At 37.8% G+C, this 17,190-nt stretch overlaps 1 pseudogene; it reads left to right on the top strand.

Moving 5' to 3' along the window:
• The first annotated feature begins 226 nt into the window (after nucleotides 1-226).
• LOC118849211 lies at nucleotides 227-1,702 on the top strand (annotated as a pseudogene).
• The last annotated feature ends 15,488 nt before the right edge of the window (nucleotides 1,703-17,190 follow it).

Raw genomic sequence — 17,190 nt, 5'->3', positions numbered from 1 at the left:
TTTTTCTACTTTGCCACTCTTAAAGAGGATAGAATTCATACCTTCGTTATGAATGAGAAAGGGGAGGAGAAGCCCAGGAGTAAAAGTGGCAAAAAATGCAGCACTGTCTCAGTTTGAAAAGTCTACTCAGAGTCTCCACTCCAGCTGCAGCTGCCTCCTGACCTAGAAGCCTCCTAGAAATATGTCCAAGGTACAATCAGAGAAATTTGGTGGCTTGGTCAGCATCATGATAGAGGAGGTACAGAAACATTCTATGCACACTCTTGTATCATTGAAGAGAACCCATGGCATGTTTGTGGCCAATCATGCAAAGCCACTAGAGTTAGATGAAGAGAGTCAAAAGCTAAAAATGTCTGCTAAACTTTATGCAGAGTATGGTGCTGTGATGCACATGCCCACTATGAAAGAAAATCTTAGAGAGAAAGACTCTCTGAATGCAGTGGATGCAGGTGTGCAGAACCAGTACCCTGACAATCAAGGACCATAACTTGAATAATTACTGACTGGCACACATCCATACCCACAATATCCTCATGTAGCTTTGACTGCAGATACTCAGATTCAAAGACTGCCAAGTGAATCTGCTGCATGGTCTTTAGCTGTGGCCCTATCTCTTTCACAATCCAGGCTGGATGCAAACCCTTCTTTTGCTAGTGTAGGTGATATTTACCAACAAGCAGCTGGATTAGCTATGACTACAATGGTAGCTGGTGGCACCAAGAATACTGCAGTGATAGTCAAAAAGTCCCCTATGATACCTAAACCACAGTGGCATCCATCATGGAATATATACAGAGTCATCAGTGGACATCTAGGTTGGCAATCAATGGTTTGTTATAAAGATCTGGAACCTGGCTAGTAGCAAATTAATCATGGACCGAACATATCAGTAGTGTAAGAGGGGTGAGAGTAAGTTCAAGGAGTCCATACCTCTTCTCCTGTGAAGACAAGCAGGTGAACTCCTGGGATCTTGAGTACAATAAGGTTATCAGACATTATTACAGACATCTAAGTGCAGTATATGGTTTGTATTTGCACCAAACAACAGATGTGCTGGTAACTTGTAGCAGGGATTCAATTGCAAGAACATGGGACTTGAGGACAGGAGCCAGTGTACACATATTGGTGGGACATACAAATAGAGTGGCTACAGTAAAGTGTCAAGCTTCAGAACCACAGATCATTACAGGAAGCCATGATACAACCATAAGATTATGGGACTTAGTGGGTGGAAAAACACAAGCCACATTAACAAATCACAAAAAATCCATGAAAGTAGTGGGTTTGAGTCCAATACATTACACATTTGCATCTGGTTCTCCAGATAATATTCAACAGTGGAGATTCCCCGATGGAAACTTCCTTCAAAACCTGTCTGGCCATGATGCTATAATTAATACATTAGCTGTGAATTCAGTAAGAGTGCTGGAGTCTGGAGCAGATAATGGCACTATGCATCTCTGGGACTGGAGAACTGGATACAATTTCCAAAGAGTGCATGCAGCTGTGCAGTCTGTATCTTTGGATGGCAAATAAGGAATATTTGCAAGTGTTTTTGACCAGTCTGGAAGTAGATTATTCACTGCAGAAGTTGATAAAGTCATTAATTAAGGTATACAGAGAAGATGATTCAGCTCAGCTCAGGGATGAAGAAACTCATCCAGTCAGCTGGAAACCAGAAATGGTCAAGAGAAGATTTTAAAGTGTTGTGGTCTATATAATTGGACCATTGGTGTATTTTGGCTTTTGTAAGTTCATTCAATCACATTATACTCTATGTAGGACTATGAAGCAGAAATTCAGGAGAAGTCATTACTGCTTCATAATATTTTACAATAAACTCCCTTTTCCTTAAAAAAAATGAAAAAAGACAGAATTGGTTTAATGGTAAAACAGGCACAAAAAATTCACCAAACAAAAGAACTACTTAAAAAGCATAATAGGCTAAATGGAAAAAGAGATATAAAAGCTCATTGAAGAAAATAACTCCTTACAAATTAGAATTTGGCAACTGGAAACTAATGACTCCAAGGGACATAACAAATCAAAAGAACAGGAAAAAAGAAGAAAATGTGAAATATCTCATAAAATGCCATAGAAAATAGATGAATGAGAGATACCTGTAAGTCACAATTGTAAAAAGAACCTAGACGTCATACTTTAAGAAATCATAAAGGAAAACTGCCTCAATATCTTAAATCCAGAGGGTAAAATAGGCATTGAAAGAATCCAACAATCACCTCCTGAAACAGATCCCAAAATAAAAGCATGCAAGAATATTATAGCCAAATTCTAGAACTCCCATGTCAAGGAGAAAATATTGTAAGCAGTCAGAAAGAAACAATTCAAATATCATAGAGCCACATACAAGATTTAATAGCATCCATGTTAAAGAAGCAGAGGGCTTGCAGTATGATATTCTATAAGGCAATGGAGCCAGGATTAAAACCAAGAATATCCTACACAGCACAACTAAGTATAATTCTTCAGGGAAAAAAGTGGATACTTAATGCAATAGAAGACTTTTGAGCATTCCTGATAAAAAGATCAGAGCTGAATAAAAAATCTGATATTCAAACATAAACCTCAAGAGATGCATAAAAAGGTAAACATGTAAGAGAAAACATAAGAGACTAGAAGTTTTAAAAGGAGATGGAGCAGAATCTATTATGTTTCAACTGAAGTAAAAAAAAAAAAACAGCAGGAGTAACAATCATGATCTCAGAGAAAACAAAAGCAAAAATAGACAAATTAAAAGAGATAATCGCAGAAATTACCATGATAAAAAGTTACCATAGAAAATGAATATACACAAACAAATATTTATAGAAGGTTTCTCTGATAAATGCCTCTTATCTTAAATATATGGAGAGCTAAGTGAAATTTATAAAAATCTAAGCCATTCCCCAATTGATAAATTGTTAAGGGATATAAACGGAAAGTTTGCAGAAGAGGAAATCAAAACTATCCATAGTCATATGAAAAGATGCCCTATATCTCTATTGATTAGAGAAAGGCAAATTAAAATAACTTAAAAAGTACCACATCACACCTATCAGAAATGACAAATGCTGGAAGAGGTGAGGGAAAGTATGTAAATAATGAACTGTTTGTAGAGTTGTTGACTGGTTGAACCATTCTGGAGAACAATTTGAAACTATGCACAAAAAAACTACAAAACTGGTTATACCCTTGACCCAACAGTACCACTAATAGGCCTATACCCCAAAGAGATCAAAGGAAGAGGAAAAGGACCTATATGTACAAGAAAACAAAACAAATGAAAACAACAACATTTCTAGCAACTCTTTTTGTGGTGTCAAAGAACTGGAAATTGGGGACGGATGTTCACCAATTGGGGAATGCCTGAACAAGTTATGGCATATGATTGTGATGGAATACTATCATGCTATAAAAAAAGACAAGGAGGATGACTTCAAAATAACATGGGAAGACCTATGTGAACCAATGAAGATTGAAGTGAGCAGAAACAGGAGATCATTGTACACAGTAATAGCAATATTGTACTAATGATCAACTCCAAAAGACTTAGCTACTCAATACAGTGATCCAAGTTATTTTCAAAAGACTCATGATGAAAAACGCTATGACCTCCAGAGGAAAAAACTGATGAACTCTGAAGGCAAATTGAATATAGTTTTCTCATTTTTTTTATTTCTTTTTTTGTGATATGGCTAATACGGAAATATGTTTTGCATGATTTCACATGTATAATTAATATAATATTGCTTGCCTTCCTAATGCATGGGGGAGAGGCAGGAAAGAGTGAAAGTATTTGAAATTCAATTTAAAAAAGAGTATTAAAAAATAAATAATAAATAATTTAAAAAGAAAAAAAATATGTATAATGAAACATGGCCTTTCTCATACTGAGCTTTCCTGCATGGAAAGAAAGTAGTTGAAAAAGCAATTGGGGGAGGTTTCCTAAAGGAATCCCTGAAGTAGGGGGACATTAGAACACTACTCCAAACCAGAGGAAAAAAAAGGAGGAAAATCGTAACGAGTCTCTGGGAGTCTTCTTGAGCTAAGAGAAAGACTCCCATGTGAAGGATGGTCTTCTCTTGTATGAGGTTTGGGACTATGGAGAATTAGTGAATAAAGGGGGTTTCTTAATAAGAAGATATCTTTTGAGTTGCAAAAACATCAGGTAGTTCTGTATAAGCCAATATTAGACTACAATTTCCCTGGGAAAGTTGGAGAAAGGAGAGAACATCTGAATTGTGGACACCAGGAAAAGAGACTAGTGAGAAAACTAGCGTCTGTTGAGGAGACTTGCAGAAAGCTAGGGTGGCACAAGAAATGGCATATGTGAGCGAGCTGAAGAGAATGTCCTCAAGGAAAGCTATGGAGGACAGAAACAAAGAGCAGTGACTAGAATGTTGGCTAAGAATAGTGGAAGGTAACAATTAAAATATAGAATAATATTAAAGCTATAGAAATAAGACTAAAAGCTGGCACTTCGGGAACAAAAAACAACAAAAATCTACCAACTTTCAGCCAATTTGATTTTTAAAAGACAGAAAATCAAATCAATCAACAAAATAGTGTAGTAAAAGTAAAATTACACCTAGAATACAGAGACAGAGAGTGAGAGAGAGAGAGAGAGATAGAGAGAGAGAGAGAGAGAGAGAGAGAGAGAGAGAGAGAGACAGAGACAGAGACAAAGAGAGAGAGACAGAGAGAGGCAGAGAGACAGACAGAGAGAGACAGAGACAGAGAGAGAGGCAGACACAGAGAGAGAGGAAGAACACCTTCTAAAATAGAAACTACACATACTATCAGAGCACCAAATAGAAATCTTAAATAATTAAACCTAAGAATAAGAAATAGAATTAGTTGTAAAGGAATTACCCATGGCCAGGGAAAGGCAGTAGTGGTGTTTTAGTCCTCATGGATTTACTGTGTAATTCTATCAAACATTTTAAGTGTAACTAATTACCAACACTACACAAATCATTCACAACATTGAGAAAGAACTCTACCACACTTGTATTGTGAGGAATATATAGTGCTAAATATCTAAACCAGGAAAAGATGAAGTATAGAACTACAGACCAAACAACTTTAATGAATATCGATTCAAAAACTTTTAAATAAAATCCTGTCAAACAGACTGAAGTTATGAATCCAAGATTTAATTCTCTCTGACCAAGATGAATTTATACCAGGCAAGCAAGGGCTGTTCAACTATTAGGAAAACAATCAGCATAAACCTAAAATATCCAAATAAAATCTAGAACTACATGATTATCTCAAATAGATATAGAAAAAAACAGCCTTTGACAAAGTAGGAAAAAATCACTACAAAATACAGACATAGGCAGAGCCTTTCTTAATATCAGGAAAAGTGCCATTTGTATTGGTTTATAAATAATAGTCGAGTAGTTCAATGAAACTACTAGATAACGGGAAAATCATAAATAATGAAACTCAATAATTCAAGTGTTCAATAAAACCTCAAACATAATTTACCTAGAGAAAAGAAGTCTTTATTTGATGAGAACTTCTGGGAAAATTGAAAAGCAGTCTGACAGAAAGTAGGCTTAGACCAACATCTTATATCATATTCCATAATAAATTCAAAATTGATACATAACCTGAATATCAAAGATCATGTCATAAAAAATTAAAAAGAAGCAGATCTGATACCATTCACAGCTTTGGCTAAAATATTAATTTGGAAGCAAACATGTAACAGAGACAGTTACGAAAGATAAGATAGAAAATTATGATTATATATAATTGAAATGTTTTTGCACAAACAACAGTAAAACCTCTAGGATGAGAGGGGGAACAACTAACTAGGGGAAAAATCACTGTATCAAATTTTTTAATTATGATTTTGCTATCTAATAGCTATAGACAACTACATATGTAAGACCAAAAGCCATTTTCTAATAGATAAAGGGTCAAACATCAAAAAATATAGGAATAATAAAACTAAAAGCTACTGCTTTGAAAAGAATAACAAAAGTGTAACTAACAGAAAGCATTGCAAACTATTAACAACTATATGAATGGATACTCCAAATTACTGATAATTAGAGAAAATCATTCATTAAAATGTTTCTTTGCTCCTATATAAGAATTTGATCATCTACACACACACACACACACACAAAGTTGTGTGTACAGACACACTCATATGAGATTATATGGTCTGAAGTTTGGATTTATTGGTGTAGGGAACCAATATGGAAAGTTCTTCCACTAATTTAGATGTTTAATACATCTGCACTGCACAGTTTAGACAATCTCTGGGGGCACAAGGAGGTCTTTTGATTTACCCACAATTACACAGAGTTTGAAAGTTCACTTTCATGAAAGGAGCATAATCTAATGTGTTAAGTAGACCCAAGTTTCAGAGGAAACACACCCAAGAAAATATGTCCTGTTGCTTTACAATGCTTTCTTAACAAACAAAGGGAGGGAGATGCCCAAAGACTGCTTCTTTCAAAGGGACCAAAAGCTGAAGTAATGTGATACTAATATGTTTATGATTGTAAAGACTAGGAGTTAGAATTACTCCTTAGGAACATTGTCTCTTCATGGGGGTCCAGACCTATCTTGGGGAAACCTCAGGAATTTAGATTTTCTGGTAATAAAGTTGTACTTTCTGAGATACCTTTGTTTCCAGAGTCTTTATATGATTAAATCCAAGACTTAGAAGCTGAAGGATAAAAGTATAAATTGATAATAATAGCTAACATGTATATAGTTCTAGCACTGCAATATTGGTGAGATGGTATGCTGGATGGGTGAACAGACAAGTGTGGTGGTGGGGCTGAGGGAGAAGGTGGAGGTTACACCCTTCTGAGTGACTCCAGCTGCCTCCTCCTTTAAATTGAGAGGACAGGTCTATGAGTCTTAACCTCAATTCCACTAATTTGAAGATTTGGGAGATTTCCCAGGAAATAGGACTGGAGACCCCTAAGGATTTTTGTCTATCAGCAAACATTATCTCTTTTTGTCGCTTTAAGAATTGTGTGGGTCAACAGACCACCGACTCAAATAAAAAACAGAGGTGTCTCGGATTTCTCAAGGTAGAAACAAAACAGAAGCTTTATTTGATCAAGTCTCGTGAGAATTGGGCATCTCCCACTACCAGGGCGGAGATAGTAGTGAAGAGAGGCAAGGGGGAGAAGGCAAGCAAGGGGATATATATCCTTGTACAAACAATTCTAAGAAATCCCACCCCAGAGGCTGGACCTCTGTCCCCATTTGCGGGGACAGGTGGCCTCACAATCTAACCAGGAATAAGTTTTACCCAATACCAGCACAGAAACTACAGAATTACCTTATAGGGAAACTTTAATATTAAGATGGCAGTTTGTGAGTAGGCTAGGGGAGGGGGGGAAGGGAATACCACCTGATTTCCCCAAAATCATATGATTTACAGGAAAACGAAACTTAGGCCTAGTGAGGTCCACATCCTAACTAAATTTGTACTATTTGAGTATCACCTTGCCTGAGTTATTCATAGGCAAGCTTTCACAATCTTGTATTCCACTCAAATTCCCCCCTCTTATTCCATAGTTGAAAGCTTCCCACGCCAATCTTTAAGCAGTTCTTCAACCTCACGATCTAACTCTTCGGTCTTCTCTTCAGGATCTAGTCGGTCCTCCTGCTCAACTGGTTCCCATTCCTGCCCCTTCTCTAAATATTGATTCCCAAACATTTTAGATATAAATACATATATACATATATATACACATATACCCTGTGAAGTCTTCACACTTTATTCTCTCACTACCTCACACAATCCCTCCTCTCCTTGACACTATTTTGAAGACCACACACACACCATTGCTGATATGAACTATCCACCCACCTATCCTCTTCATTCATCACACTTTTATATCACATTTTCTTTCCCACCATGCTGGTGTCCCCATTACCCTTTTTAATAAATATCGGAAGGATTGATTGATGTATTGACAAATCAAAGGGGGCAGTCCCCTTTACAAGTACAACTACAGAGACCCAAAAGAAAACAACAATACAATCATCCCTTTAAAATTTAAAAGTCTCTTCCCATACAGCTGTCTGGCAGGGAGCATCAACGAAGTCTTCTGGTCCTAGGTATTTGTTTCAGCCATCCCCACAGTGTATTCCTCTTGGAGGAACCAGCTTTCTGTCCGTTCTCCTACAAAATTTACCTTAGCACAATTTTAAGCCACCATTCCTAATAATTATACCCTGATCATCTTTACAAATTCAAAATTGAAACCTTGGCCAATTGCCATGTTTAAGAAATTCACATCAGAACCCAAATTCTCATACTTTACATGACTCATCATTAATTTCCCCACCAGAGGGATGAGACTCCAGTACATACATAAATACATTAAATAACCAATTTTTAACGCAGTACATATAAAATCTTAACCTAGTCATGTCATGTTTCCTTGAGTCTTAAGCAGTTTGTTTAAATTTCTGCACATGCCCTAGTTCTGGATAAAAATATTAGATTGCCCAGTAAGATAACACAAAAGAGCTCATATCTTTTACTGACTACTTGCTCCAATCACAGAAATTTGCTACAGAAAGAAAAAAAGCAGGGACATGTGACATGCCAAATATGACAGGATAAAACATCCTTAGCTTTGTTTATAATCCAGATATAGTTATGATTCCTCAATTGTGTAGTATCTCTTCCACCTCATTGCTACACTCAGAAATAGGTGGGAAACTTCCTTTCCAAAGGAACACAGGGGGAAACTGAGGCCAGGAGGATCCCATCCTAGATTGAAGCTAAGATTGTCCCCTCGACTTTAATCTGAATTTTGTTGAAGAAAAAAAGTGATATGAAAACAATTGTGTAAAACTGGTTAAGTTACTTTCTCAGCCTTAATTGCCGTTTAGAAAACCAGGTATTTTCTACTTTACCTGTAGTTAATGGAAGGTCACAGCTAAAACAATTCAGCCAGCACTTACTTGTAAGATTGTTAACTAGGTTGTTTGGGATTTTTTTTTTTAACAACTTTCCAAAAGTTTCCACCTTGTACTCTCAAAACCTCTATTCACACTGTTTGTGCAAATAGATCATACCTTTCTTAAATTTCCTTCACATGCCTCTTCCCTACATGGTTAAACTTTCTTGCCTGTCCTTTCTGGTGAACTTTGATGAAAGCCCCTTTAAAACTGCATGCATATACCTTATTTCTTTTTAATTCTGACCTGACACTCCTCTTTACCTTGCCTTTTCCATCACATAACTTAAACAAGAAAACATTTTTCTCTCTCTCTCTCACCCACCCTCCCACTCCTCTGAAGAGACTGGAGTCAGGGAGGGAGAGAAAACCAGATAGTGGACATTACAGGGTGTCAGATTACACACACACAGAAGCACAGATACAGACAAAAACAGACCCAAAGATACAGAAATCCAAAAGCTTTTTTGCTTTCCCTGGGAGAGCTTTCCTCAAAGCACCAGGAAAAATCCATTCTACCCACCTAGGTCAAATATTTTAAGAGCTCTTGTCTATGACCATTTTTCTTTCTATTTTGCTCCAAAACAATGGGTTTTAATTGCCCTTTCCCTTTATACTTTTGTTGTTCATTCCAATTTTGCAACTGATTGCCTAAAGAACTAAACTACCTCACACTTGTGCTCCGACTGCACAGCCTTAGACTATTTTTTTTTCCCATAATTTACGAGGGCCATCACCACACCCTCCAAGTTCAGAAGAACTTAGCCGAACCGAACGGGGAGGGTCGCCCAACTTCCCCAGAAGTCCCCCGTGAAGCGTCCTCGAGAGCGTCCTTGACCTTGGGGCTTTATCCCACCCTAACTTGGTTGGAAGCCGTCACTGCACTCCCCAAGTCTTAGACTCAACAGACAACCCCCAGACCTCTGAGTGTTACCTCCAGAGAGTACGCATACTTGTTTACGACTTCACCAGTCCGGCCAGTCGAGCTTTTCACCTTTCACTTTGGAATGTCGGAGCCTAGCACAGCTTCTGTTCCTCTGAGTCCCTCTCTTCGGGATTTTTCCTCAACGAGGAGGAGCCCCACACCAGGACCAGGAACCCCCAATAAATCTTTTTGGTGTGTGCTGGATCCTGCTCCCTGGTGAGGAGAACTCCCCAGTAGAGGGGAATCCCGGACGAGCCCCCAAACTGTGTGGGTCAACAGACCACTGACTCAAATAAAAAAATGAGGTGTCTCGGATTTCTCAAGGTAGAAACAAAACAGAAGCTTTATTTGATCAAGTCTCGCGAGAATTGGGCATCTCCCACTACCAGGGCGGAGATAGTAGTGAAGAGAGGCAAGGGGGAGAAGGCAAGCAAGGGGATATATATCCTTGTACAAACAATTCTAAGAAATCCCACCCCAGAGGCTGGATCTCTGTCCCCATTTGCGGGGACAGGTGGCCTCACAATCTAACCAGGAATAAGTTTTACCCAATACCAGCACAGAAACTACAGAATTACCTTATAGGGAAACTTTAATGTTAAGATGGCGGTTTGTGAGTAGGCTAGGGGAGGGGGAGAAGGGAATACCACCTGATTTCCCCAAAATCAGATGATTTACAGGAAAATGAAACTTAGGCCTAGTGAGGTCCACATCCTAACTAAATTTATACAATTTGAGTATCACCTTGCCTAAGTTATTCATAGGGAAGCTTTCACAATCTTGTATTCCACTCAGAATCATAAAACACTCTGAAGGCATTATCTCATTTGATCTTTATGACAACCTCTTGAGGTAGCTTTTATAGATATTATTTAACAGAGGAGGGAGAGCTGAGGTTCAGAGAGGTTGAATGACTTACCCATAATCACGCAGCTACCTCCTCACAGAGGCAGAATTCCATGGTCTAAATGACTCCAAGTTAGTAGTCTGTCTATAACCTCACATTGGCTTTCAAATTCACTAGAGAAGTAGATGTCATGGAAGAAAACTGAGGTGATGCCACTGTGTAGTAAAGAACCTTTTGATAAGCAATATTCATCTCCTAATTTATATGCCTTGTAAATCTAGGTTTTGTTTTACTTGATCTGGGTTTGGTTTTGTTTCTTAAGGTGAAGACAGCTAGTATTGCTGATAGATCTTGCCAATAATTAATATGCAAGAACAATAGTCTCTTACATGTAACAACTGTTTTTAGGTTTACAAAATGCTTTGTTAGCATTTTGTGAGACAGGTAGTGGAAATATTACCTTAATTTTACAGATAGGGAAAGTCAGTCACAAACTTAGTGAACATCTCAATTGAGCTTTGAGCTGCCTTCTTACCACAAGTTCAATATTCTTTCCACTACTCTGTGCTAACATACCAAATTCATTTTCTGTGAGCCAGCAAATTTGTCAAAAAGTCACACATTTGGCTTCTGAACTCAACATTCAACTGATACTGCTCTCTCAAAAGTTACTAATGATCTCTTAATTGCCAAATCCAATAGTCTTTTCTCAATCCTCACTCTTCTTGACCTCTTTGTAGCCTTTGACAATGCTGATCATCCTCTTCTCCTTCTCTCTAGGTTTTTAGCACACCATTCTTTCCTGGTTCTCCTACCTATGTGACCACTCTTCAGTCTCTTTTGCTAGATCCTCATCTAAACGATGTCCATTTAGCATAGATATTCCAGCAGATTCTGCCCAAGGTCATCTTCTCTCTTGTATACAACTTCACTTATCATCAGCTCCCACGGATTTCATTACCATATATATGGTAATAATTCTAAGATGGACCTATCTTACCCTAACCTCTCTGTTGACCTCCATTCTCTCATCTTAAACTGCCTTTCAGACACAACTAACTGGATGGTTAGAAGACATTTTAACTTCAACATGTCCAAAAATGAATTCATTATCTTTCCTTCTAAACTGTCCTCCCTTCCAAACTTCCCTGTTGCTGTCTAGGACATCACCATCCTTTCAGTCCTCCACACCCAAAACCTAAGTGTCATCATTGATTCCTCACTATCTCTCATCCTCCCATAGCCAATCTGTTGCCAAGGCACCAGCTAGGTTGCAGCCAAGTGGTACAGTGGATAATGTTAGGCCTGAAGTCAGGAAAACTCATCTTCCTGAGTTCAAATCTGGCCTCAGACATTTACTAGCTGTGTGACTCTGGGCAAGTCAATTCATCCTGTTTGCCTCAGTTTCCCCATCTGTAAAATAAGCTGGAAAAGGAAATGGCAAACTGCTCCTGTATCTTTGCCAAGAAAACTGCAAATGGGGTCATGAACTTTGGGCACAACTAATGAACAACAACAAATTGATTTCACATTTGTAATATCTCTAAAATACTACCCTTTCTCTCTTCTAATACTGCCACCACCCTGGTGCAGGCTTTCAACACCTCAGTCTTTAACTGCTGCAATAGCCAGCTGGTTGGTCTCTCCCTACTCTAATACATCCCTAAAGTCTCTCCCTACTCTAATACATCTTCCATTCAGTTGCCAAAGTGATTTTCCTAAAGCTCAGGTTCAACCATGTCACCCCTTTACTCAATAGATTCCAGTGGCTCACTGTCACCTCAATAATCAAATATGAAATCCTTTAGAGTTTAAAGCCTTTCACAACCTAACCTCCAAGTCCCTCCCTTTGCAGGCTTCTTATACCTTATTCCCTACCGCATACACTTTGATCTAATGAAACCAGCCTCTTTGCTGTTCCTCAAACAAGACACTCCATCTCTCATCTCCAGGCATTTTCCTATCTGTTCCCCATCCCTGGAATGCTCAGCCTCTTCATCTCTCCCTTTTGCTTTCCCTGGCTTCAAGTCCCAACTAAAGTCCCACTTTCCACAGAAAGTCTTTTCCAACCTTTCTTACTTTTAGTACTTTCCCTCTGTTAATTATTTATTTATCCTGTCTATATCTTGTTTGTACATATTTGTTTGTCTCCCTCCCTTAGATTGTGAGGGGGTGGGGAAAGAGAGAGAGAGAGAGAGAGAGAGAGAGAGAGAGAGAGAGAGAGAGAGAGAGAGAGAGAACATTGTCTTTGCCTCTTTTTGTATCCTCAATGTTAGCATAGTACCTGGCACATAGTAGGCACTTAAGATTGCTTATTGACTGACTGAAAAAATCTTGGATGACCTAAAGTTTAGTCAGGGCAGCTGGTCTTGAGGAAAAATTGGGCTGGGGTAGGGGCATGTAAAGTTGGCAAGATTAACCAGGTTTATTGAATTGGTTGGGGTTATTCAGACTGAGGAGGATGTCCATCCAGTTCCATGAGATTGCCTGTATTACCCTATGGTGAAAAAACCTAAGGAAGGGGTGGGGGGAAGGCTGCATTAGAGAAGCAAATCTGTCTGGGGAACAAAGGGCTGGGGACATCTATATAAAATCGATTGACATCAAACAAGAAAGCATTATCATTCATTTCTAAAAGTAAGCCATGGGGAAAATGCTCAAAACTTAGCAATAGCATGTGATTCATGATTCCCAATATTGAATATCATTCAGTGACAAAATGGTCTTTTCCTTTTGCTTCATGTTATAGTAACTTGTTTCACGTTCTATAGCCACACTTTACAAAAATGTAACCTCTTTGAACAAACTTCTTAAAGCAAATAAGTCTGGGGCCTAAAGAAATAGAGAGGTGGATTCTAAGGTGAAACGCAAAGTTAATATTTCTGTCAATCTGTATTTGAGGACGACACACCAACTCTTGAGTGAAAATGAGCTCTAATGGGCAGAAATAGGAGGGTAGAGCAGTACAGGAAAACTGCAGCCATCTTATACTGAAGTTTTCTGCTGAATGAAGTTTCCCAGCTTGAAGTCCATTTCCATCTGAAAAAACAAAATCATCTTCATCTATTACCTACTTGTAGAACACAGGAGCTCCTGTTTCCTATTTCGCACATGGTCTGCAAATACCAAACCATCATGCTGAAACCCATCCAAGTTGAATGACCTTCATGGTTTTATTCTGAAATGTGAAATTTAAAGAAGGCATAGAGATGCCTCCAAAGCTAAGGGCAGAATGTTCTGTGTGTAAAAGAAACTTCTTAGATAGTATCTTTCCTCTAGTGAATCCTGGCCAGGCATCATAGATAGATTGATTGATAAAGATAGAGAGAGAGAGCATATACATACATGCATATATACACATATGTTTATATGTATGCATGTATGGATATGTATATACATGTGTACATATGTGTATATGTATGTGCATACTATGTCTGTGTCTGTATATACATATTTGTATATATGCATACACACATGTATACACATACATCAACTTAGAAAAGTAGGGCTTCATTTTTTTTGTGAGTTTTTTCTTTTTGTTGTTGTTATTCCCTCACATGATATAGTTTTGATAGCGGAGTCAGTGAACAATTCATCACTGTATTTGAACTTTGTGCATTACCACATGCCAAGTTCTGGATCTTCCCCCTCCCCCAATGCTGAATCTTGCATGGAGCATGTAGATTCATTCTCCGAGTTGGGCTGTGTTACTCTAACCTACCCTCTCACTAGCAGGATTGCCATCACACTGTTACACAGCGTTCTAGGTGTAATCCTTTTGAGGGAAAAGTATATGACTCACCAATCTAACCTGAACTTATAACAATGTGTTTCTATTTATGGTCAGTTTTGTCCCCAGTAATGACACTATTATATATTAAAAATAAAAATTTATAAGGCAAAAATGGCATTACAGATATATACATACATATATATATACATACATATCTTCATTCGCTTTCATATATATATGTATATATATATGAAAGCGAATGAATAAATAATAAAATATATCACAGTCCACAAATAAGCCTGGGTCACACTCTTCCACCAATGCACTCAGTATTTATGATGGAGAGTGGGCATACCTAGGAACTTGTCATGGAAACACAAGAGCAATCAAAGTTCACATGTTTGGCCACAGCTCTGGGCTGTAGGTTTTGCTAGTGGCACATTCAACAATATCTGCACCACAAGAAACTGCTTCTCTACCCGCTGCTTATCTTTTGGTTTTCAATGTTTTTCAGCTTGGAAAAAAATTTCTTCTCTTCTATACTCAAATATAGAATTTATAATCTAAATTTACAATCACCACAAAAAATTTGTTTAAATGTGCTACCTTTCAATGTGGATATCATTTCACTGTAAGATAGAGACATATAAAGCTCAGTAGACCAGGTGTTTTTGATATATATGTTATATTGACCAATCACAGAAAAACTCACCGCAAATAGCCCAGACTGACCCTTTAGGCAAAGCAAACCAGCCTCAAAGGCTCTTATAAAACAGCAAATCAGCTGTAGTTTCTGTCTTTCAATCTTATTTTTTTCTTTTTCCTCCAAAATCAGAGTTGAAAAAGGACAAGAGAAGCTCCAGAGAAGCTTCATCTCTTGCAAGCTTTAGGAGCCACTGAAGGACAATATCTGAAGCTACAGTTTTTGTTCTGACCATTGAGGATCATATAGTTTCCACCCTTTGTCAGCCAATAGCTCTTCTTTTATCTCCTATATTAGGATATCGTCCTCTCTTCCAAAAAACTTAATTCAGATTTTCATGCTTCTCAGAAACTCACTTTTCATTTAAAAAGCAACAGCTCTCCAAATTTCCCATATTAAATGTATAAATCTTTTTTTATCACAACTTGGTTTTTAATCATAACTTGTTTCCCAAATAGTAATAAATAAGTAGTAATAAATAAAGTAAATAGTAATTTTAGTAATATAAAATTTAGTTTTTAGTTTAGGCATAAAAAGCAGCTATGCAAATGAGCCATGAAAACATAATGTCTTGCAGCTCTAAAATCTTTAAATTCCATTTATATCCTTGCATTTCTTTGTATTCATATATTTCCAGTTTTAATAAAAGTTCTTTCTCTGTCCCCTCTGTCCCTTAAACCACAAAGTTAGTCGAATATACTGTCCTTGAGATGCATACTGTGGACCTCACAGGCATAGGTATCTGTTGGGAAGCAGCCTTATGCCCTGCAGCTTAATTTAGTTTCAGTTTGTATTGGTTCAGAAATGATGCCGAGTTTCAAGTCTGATATTATATATAGTACTAATATTTATTTTAATAATAAGAAAGGTCTCAATAGTTATGTCACAATTAGTAAGTCTCAACAGGTATGTCACAATCAGTAAGTCTCCATTGTTACTCAATACTACCACAACTGATCAGCACTGATGGAGGAATTATCTACATCTGGATCTTACTGCTGGGGAGACTCAGGTCAGCCTCTAGAGTTCCGATGGGAAGATCCTGGGCTATACATCTGTCCTGTGGGGGGCCTCCCAAAGATGGCTGAGGACTACCCACCTTTAGTAGTTCCTTCTAACCAAGAAGGCATTTTGCCAAATAAATGCATGATTTATGGGAAAGGATCTATTCTCAAAATATCTTTGAGGGGATTTTTGTTTAAGAATGTCTGATTCCAGGAGGGGTAGCCAGTCCTCTCTGGTAGGAGATATCCTAAACAGTCCTTCAGTGTCTGGCTATGAATGAGATTAGTTAGAGTCAGATTGCAGGCATATTGAGCAAGGTCAGAATGTCCTAATGAATTCATGCATCACAAAGTATCATCAAGTTATATTTCTTTTCATTAACTTTTCATTGTTCCATTAATTAATAATGATATTTCACTATTTTTTTTGGTGTTCAAGGTGAACCTAGTACACACTTCCAGAGTAGGTGTTGTTAAACCTTTGTCAAATTTATTTGTTACATGTGTAACATCACTATTATGGTCTAAGTTAAATCTTACTACTCCCATGGATGCTGTGTGTTTTTGTGAGAAGGAGTGAATTAGATCTTCAAGAGAACATTTCTGCTGTCTTTCCTATGTTATCTGAGCAAATAGCTTTGATAAAAACTAATTGAAGCTATTGGATGACTACTGATGGGGACTACTGCATCTGGCACTCAGAACCTACAGTAGGAGAAGCATCATCTCTGAGAGTTTTCTCTAGAACCCTGAGAGTAAAAGCTGCAGACATCTGGGGACCCAACCTGCCAATTCAAGAAGAAGGTGGGGAATGCTGCTATTTTTTCTTCTTCCTCCTCTTCCTCCATTTTTTTATTTTTTTCTTCTTCTTTCACCACATATGGTCCCTCTCTCCACCTGGGATGCCATATCTTTACATATAGGTGTTCTTTCCATAGAAATATCATTTTTGGTACTTCATTTTGGGAGTTTGGAACTAGATCTTTTTAAATTTAATTTTAATTTCTTTTTCAAAAAGTTGGGG

This window comes from Trichosurus vulpecula, chromosome 4, assembly GCF_011100635.1.
Source record: "Trichosurus vulpecula isolate mTriVul1 chromosome 4, mTriVul1.pri, whole genome shotgun sequence".
In the NCBI taxonomy this organism is placed as follows: domain Eukaryota; kingdom Metazoa; phylum Chordata; class Mammalia; order Diprotodontia; family Phalangeridae; genus Trichosurus; species Trichosurus vulpecula.
The sequence above is the reverse complement of the archived record's forward strand: the minus strand, read 5'-3'. Positions and strand labels throughout refer to the sequence as shown.